Source organism: Pseudophryne corroboree, chromosome 3 (assembly GCF_028390025.1).
Source record: "Pseudophryne corroboree isolate aPseCor3 chromosome 3, aPseCor3.hap2, whole genome shotgun sequence".
Lineage (NCBI taxonomy): Eukaryota > Metazoa > Chordata > Amphibia > Anura > Myobatrachidae > Pseudophryne > Pseudophryne corroboree.
Genome location: NC_086446.1, coordinates 637,942,969 through 637,963,780, shown reverse-complemented (window position 1 = coordinate 637,963,780; position 20,812 = coordinate 637,942,969). Strand labels below are relative to the sequence as shown.

General features: G+C 40.1%; 1 protein-coding gene across 2 annotated transcripts in view; it reads left to right on the top strand.

The window, feature by feature from the left end:
* Nucleotides 1–966: 966 nt before the first annotated feature.
* The window catches only part of PCDH15 (protocadherin related 15), a 2,278,876-nt gene continuing 2,259,030 nt past the window's right edge, over nt 967–20,812 (top strand). For both annotated transcript variants that reach the window (XM_063961739.1, XM_063961738.1), the window contains exon 1: nt 967–1,642. The gene's annotated coding sequence lies outside the window, so the exon portion shown is untranslated. The remainder of the gene's footprint in view (nt 1,643–20,812) is intronic.

The window sequence follows — 20,812 nt, the reverse complement described above, 5'->3', positions numbered from 1 at the left end:
AGTTAGTTGCAGATAGAGGGCAGAAGAATCCTTATAACTTCCAAGTCTGGTTACTTCTTATAAAACGCATTAGAGAGGAAAAACTTGGCTGTATGATGTATCAAGTTCTTTTGGAATCATATTACCCTGCAAAATATTACCAGCATTACAGTGCAGGCAGTACATTACTATTTGTTTTTTTTTATTGAGTTATTTGATCAAACACAGTGCTAATTTAAAAGTACAGAAAGAGACACCTGCCTGGGTCGTGTAATTATCAAAAACAGCTGAACCCAATATTTAGCATCTAACAAGGAAAATAGATTTACTTATTTAATTATTTTCATATGAAGACTTGATAATAAATCAAGATGGAACGAAAATCATAAGTGGGAAAGTGACTGTAAATTATAGAACGTATTTTAATGAATCAGACTAGGTTTTAATCCACAAAATAATAATAATAATAATAATAATTATATTATTATCAGCATCATTATTATGTACTGCATATAATCTATTATACATAAATATCTATACATGTATATATCTACATACTAGATTGACAGATGTACATATATTTACGTTGACATTTTTAGATATACATACATATACAATATATATATATATATATATATATATATATATATGTCTAGTGATACATAATACAGTACATACACACACATATATTTACTTTGAAGAACTTTAGCTCATGACCTTAATTTTCTCCCAACTGTACTATGTGTAAAATTATGACTTTGATCAGTAGCAGTTTTAAAGAGTGGACATTTGAAGGGCAATGCGATGTATGAGGTTCTGCAAATGTGGCTCACTGATACACAGTAGCCAGAATCCTTGCTGGTCCTTTGATATACAGTATTAGCACATACTGTATAACGTGTTGTGTGCATTGTAATCAGATGGCACCCTGTATCTCCCTGTAACTGTAGCAGCCTCTCTCACACACAATCTTCCCGGCTCAGATGTATCCCCGGTGGCTGGTCCACACTCCGGTGTCTCTCTCTCTCCCCCAGTAATTGTCACGTTTAGGAAGATCAGATGGCAGAGGGTGGAGTTAATGATTGGACTGACGGAGTGACACCAGCGTGTTTACCTGCTGTGAGCACTGCGATAGCGGCCAGCGCATTCCTGAACCACAGAGGAGCTGCAGCCACTGCCATCCAGGAAACGCAGCAGTAGCAGCAGCAGCCGGCTCTGCTGGGCGCTCACTGATGGAAGCTTTGTTTTAGCTCCATCCTGCAAGCTGCTGCTGCTGCTTCTGTGAGACAACGCGATCACCATTTCCCTATCAGTGCTGATGCCTTTTATGTGATCGGATTGCAGAAACCTAATCCTCTTGTCTGCTAAGGGGGCAGAGTCCTAGGGAAGGAGAAGAAGACTACCATTGAGTGAGAGCACTCTTGCGATTAATAATGAAGCCCTCGCCTGCAGGCTGTTGTGGGGATGAGGGTGTCTGCTGAGCCTGAGATCTCAGCCTGGATGCTGGAAGAGTTAGCAGGGATATAACCCTTTGGATGAATTTGCAAGACCTGGTCAGCGGTACCTGCATGTGCTCTAACATTAGCCGTTTATAATATGCTAATGCATTGGGTTACATTACTGTCAAGGGAATATTTTCCACTATAACCTCATTTTCTAACAGGTAAGTGCAAGATCGTGTAATATTCTATATTATGCAATATGTTATTGCTGATTTTAAAGAGCAATACAGGTGTATATTATTTTCTCTACGTAGTTCATGTTCACAAAGGCTTATGCAGGAATGACTATTTCTATAGGAGATGCCCTACACTACAGTACGTGTTTGGGAAAGTTAGGGAAAAGTTTGCTGTTATCTGATGGATTGTGCGGCTGCCCAGTGCACTTACTGTATGTACGTGTTTGGGAAAGTTACTTACTATATGTACAGCTGCACGGTATAGTGCTAGTGGAATACGTCAGTGCTCACGTTGGCTTGAATGCTATTGTTTGGTGGATCTTTTTATATTTATTTTTGAAAGTAAAAAAAAAATGTCCTTATCTAAATAGAATATAGACAGATGGAGTCTTCAAACAGTATGCCCATTGTTCCATGTATTTTATTATGGTTTTATTTTCCTCTCCTTAATTCGTTGTTATGTGGAGCATGGTATTAATTAGTACTTTTGAGCACTCTTCTAAGCGACTTGACATTCTAGTGTAGTGTTTGTTAAACAGAATTGTAAAGAACGTACAGTGCAGCATATTGGCTATGGGGGTTGGGGTTATACTGGTACTGTTTGATAATCTGATGAATATTTAGGAGGAAATAATGTTATAACGGTAACATTGTACTATTGCAACCGATTGTGCTTTCATCTTTCAGACTTGTGTTTCCAATAGCGCAGCCTCCTCTTTATTTAATGAGTGTCTTTTCTTTCCTTTGCTTCTATAAGGACGTGTGGTGCCCTTGCTGTGGCAGCTGTACATGAAATCTAATTATTATCAGTGAAGCTTTCTTATTCTGGAGGCTATTGAATCAAAGTCCTTTTGTACGGTGGTGCATAAAGATCGGTTTCTAAAATTCTCTATTATCGCTTTAATGAATGACATCGACCTAAATGCAAGTCCAGCTAATTACTGTGTCCCTCTGTTGTGTTAACCGAGATGTCAGAGGGAGGTTTCTCGTAGTCTGGATCAGTGCTTCCATATGGATATGCCACGATTTTACCCATCAACAGTTCTCTTTAATTTCTCTATTCTGCAGAACATTCATGAAGTGAATGCTTCTTGCCACATGTTGCAGCAGAGGTTTGCACTGCAGTGAAAGGTGTTTGCAAAAATCATCACCGTTTTGTTTGTACCAAGGGCCACCATGAGCTCACATTTGTAGTCAACTCAATTCCTTTTTTTTTCCAGGTTATTAAAAACACAGCTTGTTCTCTTTATATAGTTAGTCTATTAAATATAAAGACTGATCCTATAGTATGAAGATGAATCAGCTATACTGTATACACATACAGCAAGCTTTCATTAACTGCAATCCTAAACCTGTTAAATGGGCTTGAAGAGTTTTATATACTGTATATCATGTAATTATGCTTTATTAATCCATAATACTCTTCTGAAATAATCTGCAGTATAAGCATCATAAAGTTTTAAAGTCCTAAACTATTCTAACAGAATTGTGTGTACACCAAGAATAGTTGAAATGAGACTTCAACAGTGTTGGAATATTGTAACCATAGCCTTCATGATTACATCACTGCACATTTCAAACTTGTCAAATGTTTCTCAAACAAGTCAGTAACTATGCAGAGAGTAGGACTGTGTTACTACTTGCTACAGAGGTTCCCAAATACAATCCTCAAGGCACCCCAACGGTCCTGGTTTTAAATGTACCCATGCTTGGCCACAGGTGACTTAATTAGCACCTTAGTCAATTTGATTTAACCATCTGTGCTGAACCATGGATATACCTAAAACCTGGACTGTTGGGGTGCCTTGAGGACTGCGCTTGGGAACCTCTGACTTACTAAATATCCATATAACATACCTTCCAACATGACCCTCTCCAGGAGGGAGAGAATGCTCTGCTCCTGGACTTTTCACTTCATTTATGATTGCTGACACCAGTTTTGAACAGGTTAATGGATAATAAAGGTGTTTCACCATAGGTGATAGCAAGCATAAATTAAGAGGGAAGTCCAGGAGCAGAGCATTCTGTTCCTCCTGGAGAGGGTCATGTTGAGAGGTATGCTGTAAGTATAGCTTCTCTGATGGGTCCAACAGCCCAGCAACACTGCATTGTCATAAACCAATTCCAGGGACATGCGGTGAGCTAAATGGCTCAGGAGGCACTGGCTAGCACCAGAGCCAGAATTACACACATTATCAGCCAAAGGGTACATGTGGGCATTATACACAGGTGCAGAGGTATAAACTCCTGGAAATTTGGTGAATTTTGATAAGAGATGTGTGTAAAAGATACACAGGTGAGCACAGCCTCACCTGCCATAGACTTTTTACTCCAGAGTTTTGGCTATAAAAATGATTAGAATAATACAAAGAAGATATTTCTAACATATTCTATGTATTTTTCATATACTTTATACAGTCAAAACTCTGACTCAAATGATAGTATGACAGGAAAGGATCTGCCTCACCTGCCTCACCGCACCGCACGTCACTGCCCAATTCTCCACAAATCTAGTCCTAAGAGCACTCTAACAGTGCATGTTGTCCAGGACTCCTCACAAAACGACGAGTTAAATTATTAGTACCATTTGTTAATCTCTTAAAGTGTCAGTTAGCATACCTCCCAACATGACCCTGTCCAGGAGGGACAGAATGCTCTGCTTCTGGACATTTCTCCCAATTTATGATTGCCAGCACCTGTGATGAACAGGTTAATGGATAATAAAGGTGTTTCAGCACAGGTGATGACAATCATAAAATAAGAGGGAAGTCCAGGAGCAGAGTATTGTGTCCCTCCTGGAGAGGGTCATGTTGAGAGGTATGAGTTAGTGATGATTACTCCTGTGCTCTAGATAGGAGAGATGGAAAACATCCACTTTGACCCCAGGACTGGATTTGGGAATCTGTGTTCTAACCAACTATTGTGGGGTATTCAGAAATGTTATAGTCTATGACATACAGTATGTCCTACATAGAGTTGGTGAAACATGATTCATTGTTGTAGTTGATCTGTGCTTAAAATAGCATTTTTGGTGGTATCATGCTCCTGTTGTTGTACAGTAGCTATCTAATACTGAATAACTGTTCTGCTATATTTTCTGTGATTACCATTGATTGTACTGAGCATATATAAACTGAGTAACCGGGTCAAGGCATTGACTGGAATGCAGTTCTATATAAAAAGCTAACAAGCCTCTAATTCAGGTTGCCAACCATGAAATGTGGAAGAAACAGTGGGTAGGAGTATCATTATTGTCATGACCTCAGGTGGGGGTGTGAGAGAACAGTGAAATTACTAGATCACAGTGATAATTAAAGAGAACTATTGGAGGGGCTTTGCAAGGTCTACTGTTCTTACCCTTAATCATACAGTAGAAAATCACAGAGGATGTTCTTGGGTCACGGTGGATCACCGGAATGAAGGTTGAGTGTTCATGAGGAATAATTCAATCTCTTTAGTACATGGCAAAACTAAAACAAAGTTGTTTCAGCTTGGATAAGTGAAATTGGATCTGATAAATCCCACTCCTAAAACCATGGTGCTATCCTTTTTAAACAGCATCCAACGATCGATGAAATGGGTGATGCATTTGAAAATTATAAATGTTCAGATTATAAGCAAATTGACATTCTTATTCTGAATTGTTCCATGACAATGGACATTTTTTTAATTGTCCTCATTTTTTGGAGTATATTATGTGCCATTGGGGGGTATTCAATTAGCTCAGACAATTTTGGAGCTATCCATGGCACCCCCTGGTGTATTGAAATGTGGTCTGTTTTCACCTGTTTTAAAGGCATTTTCGCGACTGCCTTTTCACTTCTTCTTTTTTTTTTTTTTTTAGCCAAAAGGCATTGGTGAAAAATGCTTAAAAATTTGCCGATCCACATGTTTTACGCTCCTGCTGAATTTTTCACCTAGGCGACAAAATGACCCTGCTATTGAATAGGACAAATCCCCGTTTGCCCTAAAAAATAGCAAAAAGTGCAGTTTTCTCCCATGGGCGGAAAAACGTCCCTAATTGAATACCCCCCTTTGTACTAAAAAATGCAGGATAGCTGCATTTTATTTTATTCAATCCACATTGCAGCTCACACAGTCAAAAAATATTGTTTAATCCATATAATGACTGTATGATGCATACACTTTAATGTGCTCTCTGTAGCAGTGGTTCCCAAACATTTTTGAATCGCAGCGTCCTAGAGTAGCAAAAAATTTTCACGGCACCCCTAGGCCAAAAATTTCTTGCTTAGAAATGTATTAAAAAAATATATAAAATTACGTAAATTGTGTTTATATGTCATCCCTAGGGTCAGTTATGTGGTGAGGGACACATAGTTTATGATTGGAAGCAACAAGCACTGGTTATGCCTATTGCACTGACCATAAATAATTTGAATTGGTCCTGGACCACCAAACCAGGGTACCGTTGCAAGTGTCTTGATGCACGGCAGCCAATTTTGCATTATAACTGTTGCATTATAGACATCAATAATATCTACCACAGGTGCCTTTATGATCAGTGAAGCATATTTATTTATAATCTCAGCAGTGTTTCCCTTTTCGAAGTTTGGTACATAAGGGGTGAGATCATAGTTGCCGACATTCTGGCTGCTTCCTCCAGGAGGAGGCAGCCAGGTCGGCTCAGCAGGGGATGTGATGGGGAGGACCAGGAGGCATGGCACAGCACAGCACAGGGAGGTGTGATGGGGAGAAGGGGGAGGGGCTGCAAGATTGCATCATGGTGGCCCTGCCCCACTATACTATGCCGAGATTACCGGCATAGTGGGGCAGGGTCACGATGATCGGCACCCCTGCTGCAAGCTATCCATGAGTGTTTCTCCTGGGGGTGCAGGAACTTGGCTGCCGGCCAGGAGACTTGCAAACTTTTCCAGTTGGCCGGGAGCACCACACAATTTTCGGGGGAGCCTCCCGGCCATTCCGGGAGAGTAGGCAAGTATGGGTGAGATCCAAAGACGAATCTAGACCTGATGGGACCTAAGCAAGTCACCGGTGTGAGGCCCCACTTCCTCATACAATCCATAGCACTATATCCTGTTACCATTGCTCCTGGATGTGCCTGCTGTGTTTTTGCTTCCTTTCCTCGCACGTCTATGATGTGCAGGAGTCCAATTTTGCAGAAGGGGCAGAATCCAGTGCCTCTTCTCTGACATCCCTCCGCTGTAAAGGTTTGTGTTGCAGTTTCAGAGAGAGTGGTGGGCACCAAAGGGGGACAACAAAGGGGAAAGAGAGACCGTGGACAGGTGCATGAAGCTAGATGAGAGGCAGATAGAGGAGAGAAAGAGGCAGATAGATGAGATAGGCAGAGAACAGGAGAGGGAGGGCAGAGAGAGGAGAGAAAGAAAGAAATGCAGATAGGGAAGGGGAAGGGCAGGGGGGGCAGAGAGGATGGAGTGGGATAGAGAGGAGAGAGAGAGAAGTAGAGAGAGAGGAGAGTGATGCAGAAAGAAGACAGAAGAAAAACTGTATAATGAACTTCATTTATTTTAAATTGATATTAACATTGACACTTCCTTGACTTCCGGTTCCGGCAATGGGAGAGTGAGCAGCCTCTTCCGACAGCTCCGCTCCCCAACTCACTCGACATTGCAGTAACCCTGTTTACCAAAGGCAGACACCGTTCCCGTTCCCCACGGAGGATAGAGGGAACGATGGACAAGTTTTTGAGTGTGTCCTCCGTCTCAGGAGTACCCCCGCCACCTCAGCCACCGCGACTAGAGAAGCGCCGGGGAGACCACAACATGGCGCCGGACGGTGATAATGCTCCAGGGACGCCAGTACAGAAGAAACCCATAGCGGATCCTATGTTGGACCTTGCTCCGGCTCCGGGCGGTACAGGTACTCTCTCTTCCTCTTATGAGGATATGGTTTTGGCAATTCACTCCACCATGGCGCCTCTATTGCAAAAGGCAGTTTCTGATATTACCTCACAATTGCAAACTCTATCTGGCCGTGTTACTGACGTAGAAAAACATGTAAGTGACACTATGGACGATGTCAGTATCTTACAAAAATCTGTACGGGCTCTGGAAATAGATAATAAGCGCTTGGCAGAAAAGCTAGATAGTTTTGAAAACAGGGCCAGACGGAAGAATTTGAGAATCACAGGCCTTCCTGAGTCACTTAAAGGAAATCACTTGGATCATTTTGTTCGCATTATTCTCCCTAAGCTGTTACATGTGGAAGAAGCATGTGCTGATATTTCCATAGAGAGAGTCCATAGAGTGGGAGATATCTCGAAAGCCACTGCACAGAAACCAAGAGTGGTGGTTTTTAAAACCTTAAATTTTTTGCATAAGCAAGTTATTTGGAAAGCATCTCGCAAATTATATCCGATTCAGTGGGAAGGACATAACATCCGTATCTATCAAGATTTTTCAGTTGAACTCTCAAGACTGCGTCGTTCTTTTTCGGAAATTTGTACCACCTTGGTACGAGCAAATAGAAAATTTATTATGTTTTTTCCTGCACGTCTCCGCATCTTTTCTGGTACATCGTACTCGGAGTTTACAAATCCTGAAGATGCTGCAGCATTTCTTAAAGAAGAGGCCTCTGCAAAGGAACACGGGGACATTGCTGATGTTGTGGATGAGTGAGAACTGGGACTGCCGTATATATTTGAGTTTAAATAAGTATATATGGGGTATACTCTATGCTTAAGGGGTGCTATATGTCTTACTGCATTTCTGAGGCACGTTAAGAAGCTTTTAAGCCTTAAGAAGTTATTAAGCCTTAATATTGCTTACATCTTCATTTAGAGTATATTTCGTAGGTGTTGAAATATTTTCAGCCAATCACTGTAATATCGAGGAGCGGAGCTGCGCCATTTTTTCTTTTTATTTTTGTTAATAAATACGTTATTAGGTCTGCTATTTGGGATCTTTGTGTCTCAGAGAGCAGTCAGTTGCTGGAAGTCCAGTTTGGTTAAATTAGTACTGCTCAAATTATTTGGTTATATATGTCTGTCCATTTTCTGTTTGTCTTTCCCTTATGTTTTTTCCACCCTCCCTTACCCCTTCTTTATGGATATGAACAGTATCAGATGATTAAGAGACTTGTATGTGATAATGCCTCTCAGAATAGGTTCACTTAATATTAGAGGCATACATACACCTGCGAAAAGACGTAAACTACTTGTATACCTCAATAAGCTATCTATAGAATTGATATGTTTACAGGAGACCCATCTAAAAGCTTTGGAAGCGAATAAGTTAAAAATGCTGGGTTGGGATTTACTAGCTGTAGCCTCATACAATACTAAATCACGAGGAGTAATTATTTTAGGGAAAAAGTCATTAAATAGTCATGTTTTATCTGTTTTCCCTGATCCAGATGGTAGATTTGTGGTGCTTACAGTGGATATACAAGGAATCGTATTCAATATATGTAATGTGTATGCCCCCAATCAATATAAGAAAACCTTTTTTACATCATTATTGGCTAAACTCCATACGTATGATCCTGCCTCTTTAATAGTTTGCGGGGATTTTAATTTAATTTCATCTTCTTTTCTTGACCGTTCCCCTGCTCCGAAACTCCCGATTACCCTTCCAAAAATAGGGGTCCCATTTTTTGTTAAATCCCTCAATCTAGTAGATACTTGGCGAGCAGTTTACCCGGTTGAGAGAGAGTTTACATGCTTTTCCATGACTCATAACACCTGTTCTAGAATAGACTATATTTTTCTGGCAGAACCTTTATTTACTAAAATCTCTACTGTAAATATTGAACCCCCTATATTATCAGATCACGGTATGGTATGGATTAACTTAGAACTCAAGAGATCTGTGGAGACTAAACCTTTGTGGAAATTTCCCCTACATCTTGTAAAAGCGAAAGGCTTTAAAGTCTTCTTAGAAAAGACGTGGGGAAAATATCAGACGCATAATTCTGGCTGTGCTGTATCCAATCCCTCTAATTTTTGGATGGCGGCCAAGGCCGTGTTACGTGGTGAATTGATAGAATACTCTTCTCGAATTAATAAGCTACGAAATGCTTCTTACTTAGACCTGCAAGGTAAGCTTTCTAATGCTTTCCAACTATTTAAACAGGCCCCCTCCTTGGAAAATAAAATACGTTATAACACAGCTAAGACTCACTTCTCAGAGCTTTTACAGACCAGTGGGGATAAATATTATTTTAATGTAAACTCAAAATATTATAAATTTGGTAATAAAAATGGTAGACTCCTTACAAATTTACTACATGGATCTAGAAAGCGTACAGTGATCAGGCCCTTATTGAAATCAGACGGAACTTTTACGGACTCCGACTCTCATATAATCGAAGTGATGAGATCATTTTATGAGGAGCTTTATTCTGTGCCTACATACTCAGTAAATGCTTCCGTTGCTTCTGGTAATCTGGAAACCACCTCTCCTACCCCTGTATCTCTTCCCTCTTCTTCTTCTACCTTTTGGGATTTACTTTCATTGCCACAACTCCCAGTATCCTTTCTACCTGTTTTGATGGCTCCTGTGACTCCGTTGGAGGTTGTTGGGGTTATTAAGCAGTTGAAATTATTTAAATCGCCAGGCCCTGATGGGTTTTCTAATGAATTTTTTCGTTTGTTATCTACCCAAATTGCTGAACCTTTGGCCGCATGTTTTAATTCAATTATAGCTGAGGGAACTCTCCCTGCTCACTTCTCGGATGCCGTCATTAAAGTCTTACCGAAAGAGGGACGTGATCTTAGTCTTCCGGGGTCTTATAGACCAATTTCACTTCTTAATACTGATTATAAAATTTTTACAAAAATTTTAGCGGAAAGATTAAAGCCCATTCTTCCGGTTTTGATACATAAAGATCAAACTGGCTTTATAACAGGACGGCATTCGGTGGTGAATGTACGGAGGGTTCTCGCAGCTATATCACAGGTAACATCTAATCATACCTTGCGGGTAGCCCCTCATATGATAGTAACGTTGGACGCTGAAAAAGCGTTTGATTTAGTTTTATGGCCCCATTTATTTCGTACCCTAGAGAAATTTGGCTTTCCTACCCATTTTATTAATATTTTACGTACCTTATATTCTTCTCCACAGTCACAATTAGCATGCAATGGACTTCTTTCATCTGCTTTTAAACTAGAGAGGGGGACCCGTCAAGGGTGTCCCTTGTCCCCTCTTCTTTTCGCCATTGCCATAGAACCCCTTGCTGTGGCTATACGTGCTTCCCCCTTGATTCAGGGGATTAAAATTGGAGGGGAGGAGCTGAAGATAGGACTATTTGCAGATGATACCCTTTTATTTCTTTCTAACCCTACTCACTCTTTGCCTTCTTTGTTACATCTACTTGACTCTTTTGGGGTGGTTTCCGGATATAAAATTAATAGATCCAAATCGGAGGTTTTATTGCTGGGAAACTCTAGTCCAGACCTTTTGAGATCCATACAAATGCCGTTTTCTATAGCTCCATCGAGATTTAAATATTTGGGGGTCCATATATGTTCAGACTTATCCAAAATATACCCGACAAATTTCTCTACTACAATAACCAAAATTGCTACAAAACTTGAGTCATGGAGGGACCTACCTCTCTCTTTATTGGGACGCTTAGCAATAATTCGATCTATTATTTTTCCGAAAATATTTTATTGCATGCAACAATTACCAGTTGCTATACTTAAATCGGATATTAAGAGATTGGATGCATTATTTTCTAAATTTGTATGGCAAAATAAACGCCCGAGAATATCAAGGGTTAAATTAATTACTCCTAAAACTGCAGGTGGTCTGGGATATCCTGATTTGGAAACATACTCTCAAGCAGTTTTTTTTCGTTACATAAGTGCTTGGATACTTAATAAGGACCAATACATAGATTTATCTTTAGATTTAGCTATTTTTTCCCCCTACTCCCCAAGTGCACTTTTACAAACTAAATGGCTTTCTATCCCACTAAATATTCGGAACCATATTTTGTTTACAGATACATATAAAGCATGGCTTGAATTAAATAAAAGATGTAAGTCCAATCCCTTTGTTACACCTTTTATTCCTTTATGGGGGAATCCATCGTTCCCCCCATCGCTTTCTAACTCATTGTTTGATACTTGGAGGGCAAAGGGATTGGATTTATCATGTAAGGTTTTTGATCCAGGAGGCTCCTTATATACCTTTCAAGAGTTATGTCTTAGATATGCAATACCAAGCTCACAGAGATTTATGTATTTTCAAATGCGGCATTTTTTACTTTCTATTAATGCACCTAAACCCCCTATTCAGACCCAAAAATTTAATATCGCTCAGGTTAAATCTATCGATACATTGTTATTTTTTCTCCGTGAGAAGGATTATAGAGTGAAATATTTATATAATGTTATAATCAGTTCTACAGAACATGTACAATGGCAGATATTGTTACAGAAATGGACTAAAGATATTCCAATGTTAACTGAGATTCATGATTTAACTGAATTATATTCATATTCACTTAAGGTGTTACAATCAGCGTACTTACAAGAAGTTCACATACGCACATTGCATAGAGCATATATAACTCCATATCAAAGACGGTATATGGTTAAGGATGAGATGGGATATTGTATTAAATGCGGAACTGTAGTTGCTGATTTTTACCACTGTATATGGGATTGTTTTAAGTTACGTAAATTTTGGTGCAAAATACTGAGTTTTATTAATACAATGTTTGGTCTCGCTTTACAACCTGATCCTATGGCTTGTTTGGGGTTCAGTTTTAAAAACTGGACTATAACAGGGGGGAAAAAATACACTTTGCCATTATTGATCACAATTCTAGCAGTATGCAAAAAATGTATTTTGTGTCATTGGATCAAGAAATCGGTACCTAGCCTAATGGAAGTTAAACAAAAATTACTTCAAATATTATATTATGAGCGAAAATACGCAGAGGTAGATTTACTATTAGGAGCTCAAAAGTTTTATTGTAAATGGGCTCCATTTATCAGTACTTTGGAAAAAGAGACCCGATTACATATATACAAATCTTTTGAAAATTTTAACTTTGAGGAGCATATGGCATTTTATGTTACGTGAACTTGGTATTGGGTGCATACTGAGAGTCAGCTATTTTAAGTTGTTTTCTTTTGGAATCTAGATACTGTGTCAAAATATAAGATGAATATTAGGTATATATTTTCCTTCCCATTCCCCTCTTTCCTCACCTCCTTCCTTTGTCTATGTCTTGTGTCCTTTTTAATTTTTCTTTTTATCATTATACTGTTATCCCTGTATCGCCTTAATCTATTATGTCTCATTACCTCATAGTGAGATTATGTGGATAGATAATAACAACTATGATATGATATTTGGGATTATGCTTTTATTGTCTTATTGTATACTATTTTCGTTTTCCTTTCTGTATGTGGAAAATCCTTAATAAAAACATTTAAAAAAAAAAAAAAAAAAAAAAAAAAAAAAAAAAAAAAAACATTGACACTTCCTTGGGGATTCTGTCAGCACTGTGAAGTATGAGTGTTACTCATTGATTTAAGTCTTAAATTCAGGAATCACTCTGGGTCACTGTCAGAGGCACATGGTGCAGGTGTACCAGGAGAAAAGACTGAGAAAATATTGTATTAGTGTGGAACAATTATGTTTATTAAAAATGTATTTATTCCAGAGATCCTGCTTAATAGTACTTTACTCAAATATATTACACACACACACACACACACACACACACACACACACACACACACACACACCTCTCACATGTGGAATACATTTTTACTGCATACTGCACCCCCCAACACTGACCCCTCCCCCAAACGCACAATCGGACTGCTGACTTCCAGACTATTCCAGAAACAAATGAACTGACTTGTATTGCAGAGTGACTTACCACTGGCACTGCAAGAAGGAGAGAGGAGACTGGAGGCTTCGCAATGGAATGGGAGGAGCTGCTGCAATGGGATTGCACTACAGCTCCCCCTTGGCCATCTTCCTTCATCCGGCGCACAGGGTGCTCTGGCTATCGCATGATTTTACTCACGTCGCACAGGAGTATGTGTCTCTGCGTTGTTAGTTTATAGGAGTGTGTGGGTGTCAGGACCCCCTCCCTCTGTTCCTCTGATCACCATCTCCCAGTCCCTCTCACAGGGAGCTGGTGATCTACAAGAGATAGTCCCGCAATTAGTGTATTTTAAACTCCCTCCACTTCTTATTGGATGGCCTGGTGCAGCTGAGCTCCTTGAGAGTAAGATCAGCAATAAGGCTGCTGCAAAATCAGATCTAATGATTCGATCGGCAGTGGGCACAGCGTAGGAGGCATTCATAGAGGATTGCCAGAGGGGGGCGGGGTGAATGAATGCAGGAGAAGTGGGGCCCACAGGCAGTGTGAGCCTCATAGCAACGGCATCCACAGGGAAATCAGGCCAGCAGCAGTAAACTATAATGAGTAGTTCAAGTTAGTGACTGTGAGCAGGGAGAAGGTGGGACCTGGAGGATTAGCGAAGAAGAGGGACTTCCTGATTCCTGATCATGTCAGCCAGGGGCGGGCACTCCATTCTGTCTGAGCCTCCCAGCAGTCCCCCGTGATGGCGATTCTGAATACAACCCTGTCTGTGTGGCCCCTGAGACCTGCTGAGCCCTAAGCAGACGCCTATGTTGCTTACCCCTAAATCCGCTACTGGTGAGATCGTAGTTCCCATTGATAATAATGGTTACTGCAATATGTTGTGGTTGTTAACCTTTTGCAGGATATTTCTGATAAATCTGCATTAGGCTCAATTATGCAGACACTTATTTTTCTACAAAATTGTATGAATAGTGGGCTTGAATAAATGCTTAATCTGGGATAGAAACAACCCTCTACCACGAATATGCCTCCATAGGTATAATATTGTTTATGCCATCTATGGGTGGCGTAAACCAAGGGTAGCCAACCCTGGTCCCCGAGAGCCACCAACAGTTAACATTTTCCAGGTCTCCTCACAAAATCACAAGTTAAGTAATCAGCTCCATCTGTGGATCTTTTAAAATGTGTCAGTGAGTAATGACATGCCGTGCACCTGCTAGGTGAGCTGGAAAACATGACTATTGGTAGCTCTAGAGGACCAGGGTTGGCTACCACTGGCATAAACAAAAGGGACCACATAAAAAAAAAACTTATCTATGTGGAGTTTGGTACATAGGGGTCAAACTGCAGTCCCCACTCACAATAATGGGGACTGCGGTCTGCAGCTGTACTTGGCCATTTGCAGATGAAATCTCCTACATTAGGCTGACAGCTCCACAGGTATCAGGATGCCTGCCCGGAGCATTCCTTGGATACTCTAGGTGGCTCTGCAGTTGCTTTATAGGGTGTAGGGTGTTCTTCCTGGCGCTCTGCAGGCAAAGTATAGGTGTTATGGGTAGAGACGGTGCTGCCCCAGTGCCCTGTGCTCTGTGCAACGGCGGTACCGCTTACATACTCCTAGTTATAGCCCTTTTGTTCTTCCACAGTCTTGCTATATCACTAAACTAGGCAATCTGATGTTCATAATGGTTGTTTCATTGTTTAATTATATGTAAAAATATAGTAAAACAATATGAATCAGTGACGCAACAGTACTTCTAAATTTAAATACCGTAATCATATAAATTGTCAATTCCTTTTTTTATGTGTGTGTGTGTGTGTGTGTGTGTGTGTGTGTGTGTGTATGTATGTATATATATATATATATATATATATATATATATATATATATATATATGGATCATTCCATGCAAGGGTTTTTTTTTTTTTTCTTTTTTTCTGTTTTTCTTTTACTGCACCCTTCTCCATGTAACTGATTTGTTTTTCAATTTGTTTATATGGCAACCATTGATTCACTATAAATGTATGTGCAGTCTTATCTTTTTGACTTGAACAGGAAAGGAAACAATTTTGGTGAGATTACATTTCCATATTCCCTCAGAGAATTGCTGGCCACCGCGAGCTTGTCTACTGTAGAGTTTTTGTATCTTACTCTGTTCATCACTCGTAGACTCTGCCAGGCCACCTGCTACAGTGACTGAGAGCTCTAACGTCTGGGAAATAACATTTCACAGATACAACAGTTTCTCTATTGAGAATGCACAAGTCATCCAAATAGTCAAATTTAATGCAGTAGATCCCATTCACAGATCTAGAGTACTGAAAACCAATGGAATGTTTAACGAGCTGCATTCAGCAAAGATGTGCCAAATTCTGAGTTTTCATTAAAGCATATAGTTATGTTAGTTGTATTCGTGAAGGTACAAATTGTGAGTCTTTGAATGATGTAAAGTAAGTAAGAACTGTGTGTGCGTGTACACACACACACACACACACACACACACACACACACACACACACACACACACACTATATTATATTCAGCTTCACCACGCTGTTATTTAAGTAACTCGGGGGCAGATGTATTAAGCCTAGAGAAGTGATAAAGTGGAAGGTGATAACACACCAGCCAGGCAGCTCCTAATGCGCCCTACACACTAGAAGATAACACTGAACGATATGAACGTTCTCATTCATTAATGAACGAGAACTCGTTCAGTGTGGAAGCACCAACGATGAACGATGTGTGGCCCTGCGCTCGTTCATCGTTGGTGCCCCGTCACTTATGCATACAGGCCAATATGGACAATCTTGTCCATATTAGCATGCACTGCTATGGTGACGGGCGGAGTGAGGAAACTCCACTCCCCCATCACCTCCCCCCTGCCGCTGGGTCTCTCGCCAGCCGTATCGACCGTCGGGCAGCTCGGTGGTGGGTCGACAAGTGTGTAGGGCCCATAACTGTCATTTTTAAAACCCAGTCTGTAATATTGCAGTTAGGAGCTGACTGGCTGGTGCATTATCACCTTCCACTTTATCACTTCTCCAGGCTTCATACATCTGCCCCTTGATTACCATACGTAGAATAACAGGAACATAGTGACCATGGACATAGAAGCACTCTAGCTCCTTGTGCAGTATTCTTTAAGCTAGGTACACTCTGGCAGATTTTTTTGGTCTGCTCAACAATCGGACAATTCTTCAGAAAATTGTAGGAACCAATATGTGAGCTACACACTTGAAGATTTTTTTTTCAGTTACCAATTTTCGGCCTGGATGATGTAGCGAGAGGAAAACATAGGAAATATAGGCAGATTATTGAGAACGCACACACACTGCTCAATATCTGGAGATTGTGGCAGATATTTTTGGTCTGGGCCGATTGATCGGAAAATCGATCGTTCTGGTGTGTGTGCAAGATTTTCCAGAAGTATCGGCTAAACGAGATTCATGTAACTCCCTCATCATACCGGATAGTCACAATTCATAGACCACTGACGCGAGATTGGCAGGATTAAGAATCGCTGCTATGAAAAACTATTACCTAGGAAAGCAAAACGGATGTCAGCATTAACTTTACTAAAGGGAACAGAGCTTTAAAGCAACCAGTATAACTTTCAATGGACCATTGCCAATAACTATACTAAGATGGAGACTAATCAGGGATTAGCCATAAAGACATAAACTCACCAAAGGTTAATATTGCCCCACAGCAAAGGAAGGCTTGTTACATTATAAACTTATCGCTTACAGAATGGAGAGAACTGCAAATTGCCCAGATAGATAGAACCAGCTGTATTTGATATTCTTTAACCCTTCATTTATTACATTCACTTCAGTCTTCACACTCTCTCAGGAAATAACCTTTCAAGGACAAGTGCACGGAAAGCTTATTATACCTAGCTACAAAGGACAGTGGTTTTATGGTGCCCCAATTGCACGTATAGTGTAACACAGTTGTTCTGTACATGTAATTTTAATGTGATAAGAATGTCAAAAGTTAATATAAAGTGTATTCACAGTGCTTCACTTTTTTCCACATTTTGTGTTTTTACAGCCTTATTCCAAAACGGAATAAATTAATTTTCTCCTCAAAATTCTACACACAATACCCCATAATGACAATGTTAATTTTTTTATTTGTAAAAAATTTTTTTGCAAATTTATTAAAAATAAAAAACTAAGAAATCACATGTACATAAGTATTCACAGCCTTTGTTCAATACTTTGTTGATGCACCTTTGGCAGCAATTACAGCCTCAAGTCTTTTTGAAATGATGCCACAAGGTTGACACACCTATTTTTGGGCAGTATTGCCCATTTCTCTTTGCAGCACCTCTCAAGCTCCATCAGGTTGGATGGGAAGCGTTGGTGCACAGCCATTTTCAGATCTCTCCAGAGATATTCAATCGGATTCAAGTTTGGGCTCTGGCTGGGCCACTCCAGAATATTCACAGAGTTGTCCTTAAGCTACTCCTTTGATATCTTGGCTGTGTGCATAGTGGCGTTGTCCTGCTGAAGGATGAACCGTCACCCCAGTCTGAGGTCAAGAGCGCTTTGGAGCTGGTTTTCATCCAGGATGTCTCTGCACATTGCTGCATTCATCTTTCCCTCTATCCTGATTAGTCTCCCAGTTCCTGCCACTGAAAAACATCCCCACAGCATGATGCTGTCACCACCATGCTTCATTGTAGGGATGGAATTGGCCTGGTGATGAGTGGTGCCTGGTTTCTTCCAAACATGATGCCTGGCATTTACGCCAAAGAGTTTAATCTTTGTCTCATCAGACCAGAGAATTTTGTTTCTCATAGAAACATAGAATTTTGACGGCAGATAAGAACCACTTGGCCCATCAAGTCTGCCCCTTTTTTTACCATATTTTTTTATCTCAAACCTTATTTGATTCTTATTTCTTTGTAAGGATATCCGTATGCCTATCCCATGCATGTTTAAATTGCTCTACTGTCTTAGCCTCTACCACCTCTGATGGGAGGCTATTCCACTTGTTCACTACCCTTTCTGTGAAGTAATTTTTCCTCAAAATTTCCCTGAACCTCCCCTCCCCCTCCAGTCTCAGTGCATGTCCTCATGTCCTATTGTTACTCTTCATTTGGAGAATGTTTCCCTCCTGGACCTTGTTAAAACTGTTGATATGTTTAAAAGTTTCTATCATGTTCCCTCTTTCCCTTCTCTGCTCCAAACTATACATATTGAGATTTTTTAGTCTTTCTTTGTATGCTTTGTGATGTAGGCTATGCATCATTTTAGTTGCCCTTCTTTGTACAGTCTCTAATGTATTAATATCCTTTTGAAGATATGGCCTCCATAATTGAACACAGTATTCTAGATGAGGCCATACCAATGACCTATACAGTGGCATTATTACTTCTTTCTTTCTGCTGCTGATTCCTCTCCCAATGCAGCCAAACTTCTGACTTGCCTTCCTCATTGCTTTGTTAAAATTGCTTACCTGCCTTTAAGTCACATGAAATAGTGACTGCTAGATCCCTTTCCTCCTCAGTAGTTTCCAGTATAGTGCCCTTAATACTATATATAGCCTTTGGATTTTTGAGACCCAAGTGCATGATTTTGCATTTTTTGGCATTAAACTGTAATTGCCACACTCTTGAACATTCCTCTAGTCTACCTAGATCCTCAATCATTTGTTTTACCCCTCCTGGTGTGTCTACCCTGTTGCATGCCTTTTGTATCATCTGCAAAGAGGCATACTTTCCCTTTATTGCCATTTGCAATGTCACCAATAAAGATATTAAAAAGCACTGGTCCAAGTACAGATCCCTGGGGTACTCCACTGGTAACATTTCCCTCCTGTGAATGAACCCCATTTACCACAACTTTCTGTTTTCTATTATACATTCAATCCCAGTATCCAGTCCCAAACTTTCAAGTTTATTTAGCAGTCTGCAATGTGGAACAGTGTTAAAAGCCTTACTAAAGTCTATATAAACTATATCCATGGCTCCTTCTTTATCCACCACTTTAGTCACACAGTCAAAAAAGTCATTAAGATTTGTTTGACATGATCTTTCCCCAGTTAATCCATGCTGTTTTGGATCCTGTAAATTGCTGGATTTGAGATAATCTACAACTCTTTCTTTTAAGAGTGTTTCCATCAATTTCCCTACTACTGATGTAAAACTAACTGGTCTGTAGTTGTTTACCTCTTCCTTGCTCCCTCTTTTTTGTGCAGTGGGACTACGTTCACTCTTTTCCAGTCCTCTGGAATTACTCCTGTAGCTCATGGTCTGAGAGTCCTTCAGGTGCATTTTGGCAGACTCCAGGTGGGCTGCCATGTGCTTTTTACTAAGGAGCGGCTTCTGTCTGGCCACTCTACCATACAGGTCTGATTGGTGGATTTCTGCAGAGATGGTTGTCCTTCTGGAAGGTTCTCCTCTCTCCACAGAGGACTGCTGTAGCTCTGACAGAGTGACCATCGGGTTCTTGAATACCTCCCTGTCTAGGGCCCTTCTCCCCTGATCGCTCATTTTAGATGGCTGGCCAGGTCTAGGAAGAGCCCTAGTGGTTCTGAACTTCTTCCATTTATGGATGATGGAGGCCACTGTGCTCATTGGGACCTTCAAAGCAGCAGATATTTTTCTGTACCCTTTCCCAGATTTGTGCCTCGAAACAATCCTGTCTCTGAGGTCTACAGACTATTCCTTTGACTTCATGCTTGGTTTGTGCTCAGACATGTACTGTCAAGTGTGGGACCTTATATAGACAGGTGTGTGCCTTTCCAAATCATGTCCAATCAACTGAATTTACCACAGTTTGACTCCAATTAAGCTGTAGGAACATCTCAAGGATGATCAGTGGAAACAGGATGCACCTGAGCTCAATTTTGAGTGTCATGGCAAAGGCTTTGAATACTTATGTAACTTTCTTCATTTTTTTATTTTGAATTTGCAAAAAATCTCAAAAAAAAAATTCACATTGTCATTATGGGGTATTGTGTGTTAAATTTTGAGGACAAAAATTATTTTTTTTTAAATTTTGGAATAAGGCTGTAACATAAATAACAAAATGTGGAAAAAAGTGAAGCGCTGTGAATACTTTCCAGATGCACTGTATATTCCTGTGCATATGATTCATGCATATATTTAATTTAAATTGTTATTGAATGTGGTAATCTTTTAAAATTATTTACAGCGGAGGAAAACTTCACCAAAGCGTTCTAGATTAATAAATTCCTACAACGAAATTGTAAAGTTAATGTCTGCGAGTAATCTACCTAGAATTACATTGTATTGTGAACTGACATTGACATTTATATTCCTGTAAGGCTTCTATGACACTTATCTTGCAAGAACTTCATTTAAATCATTCAAAGAC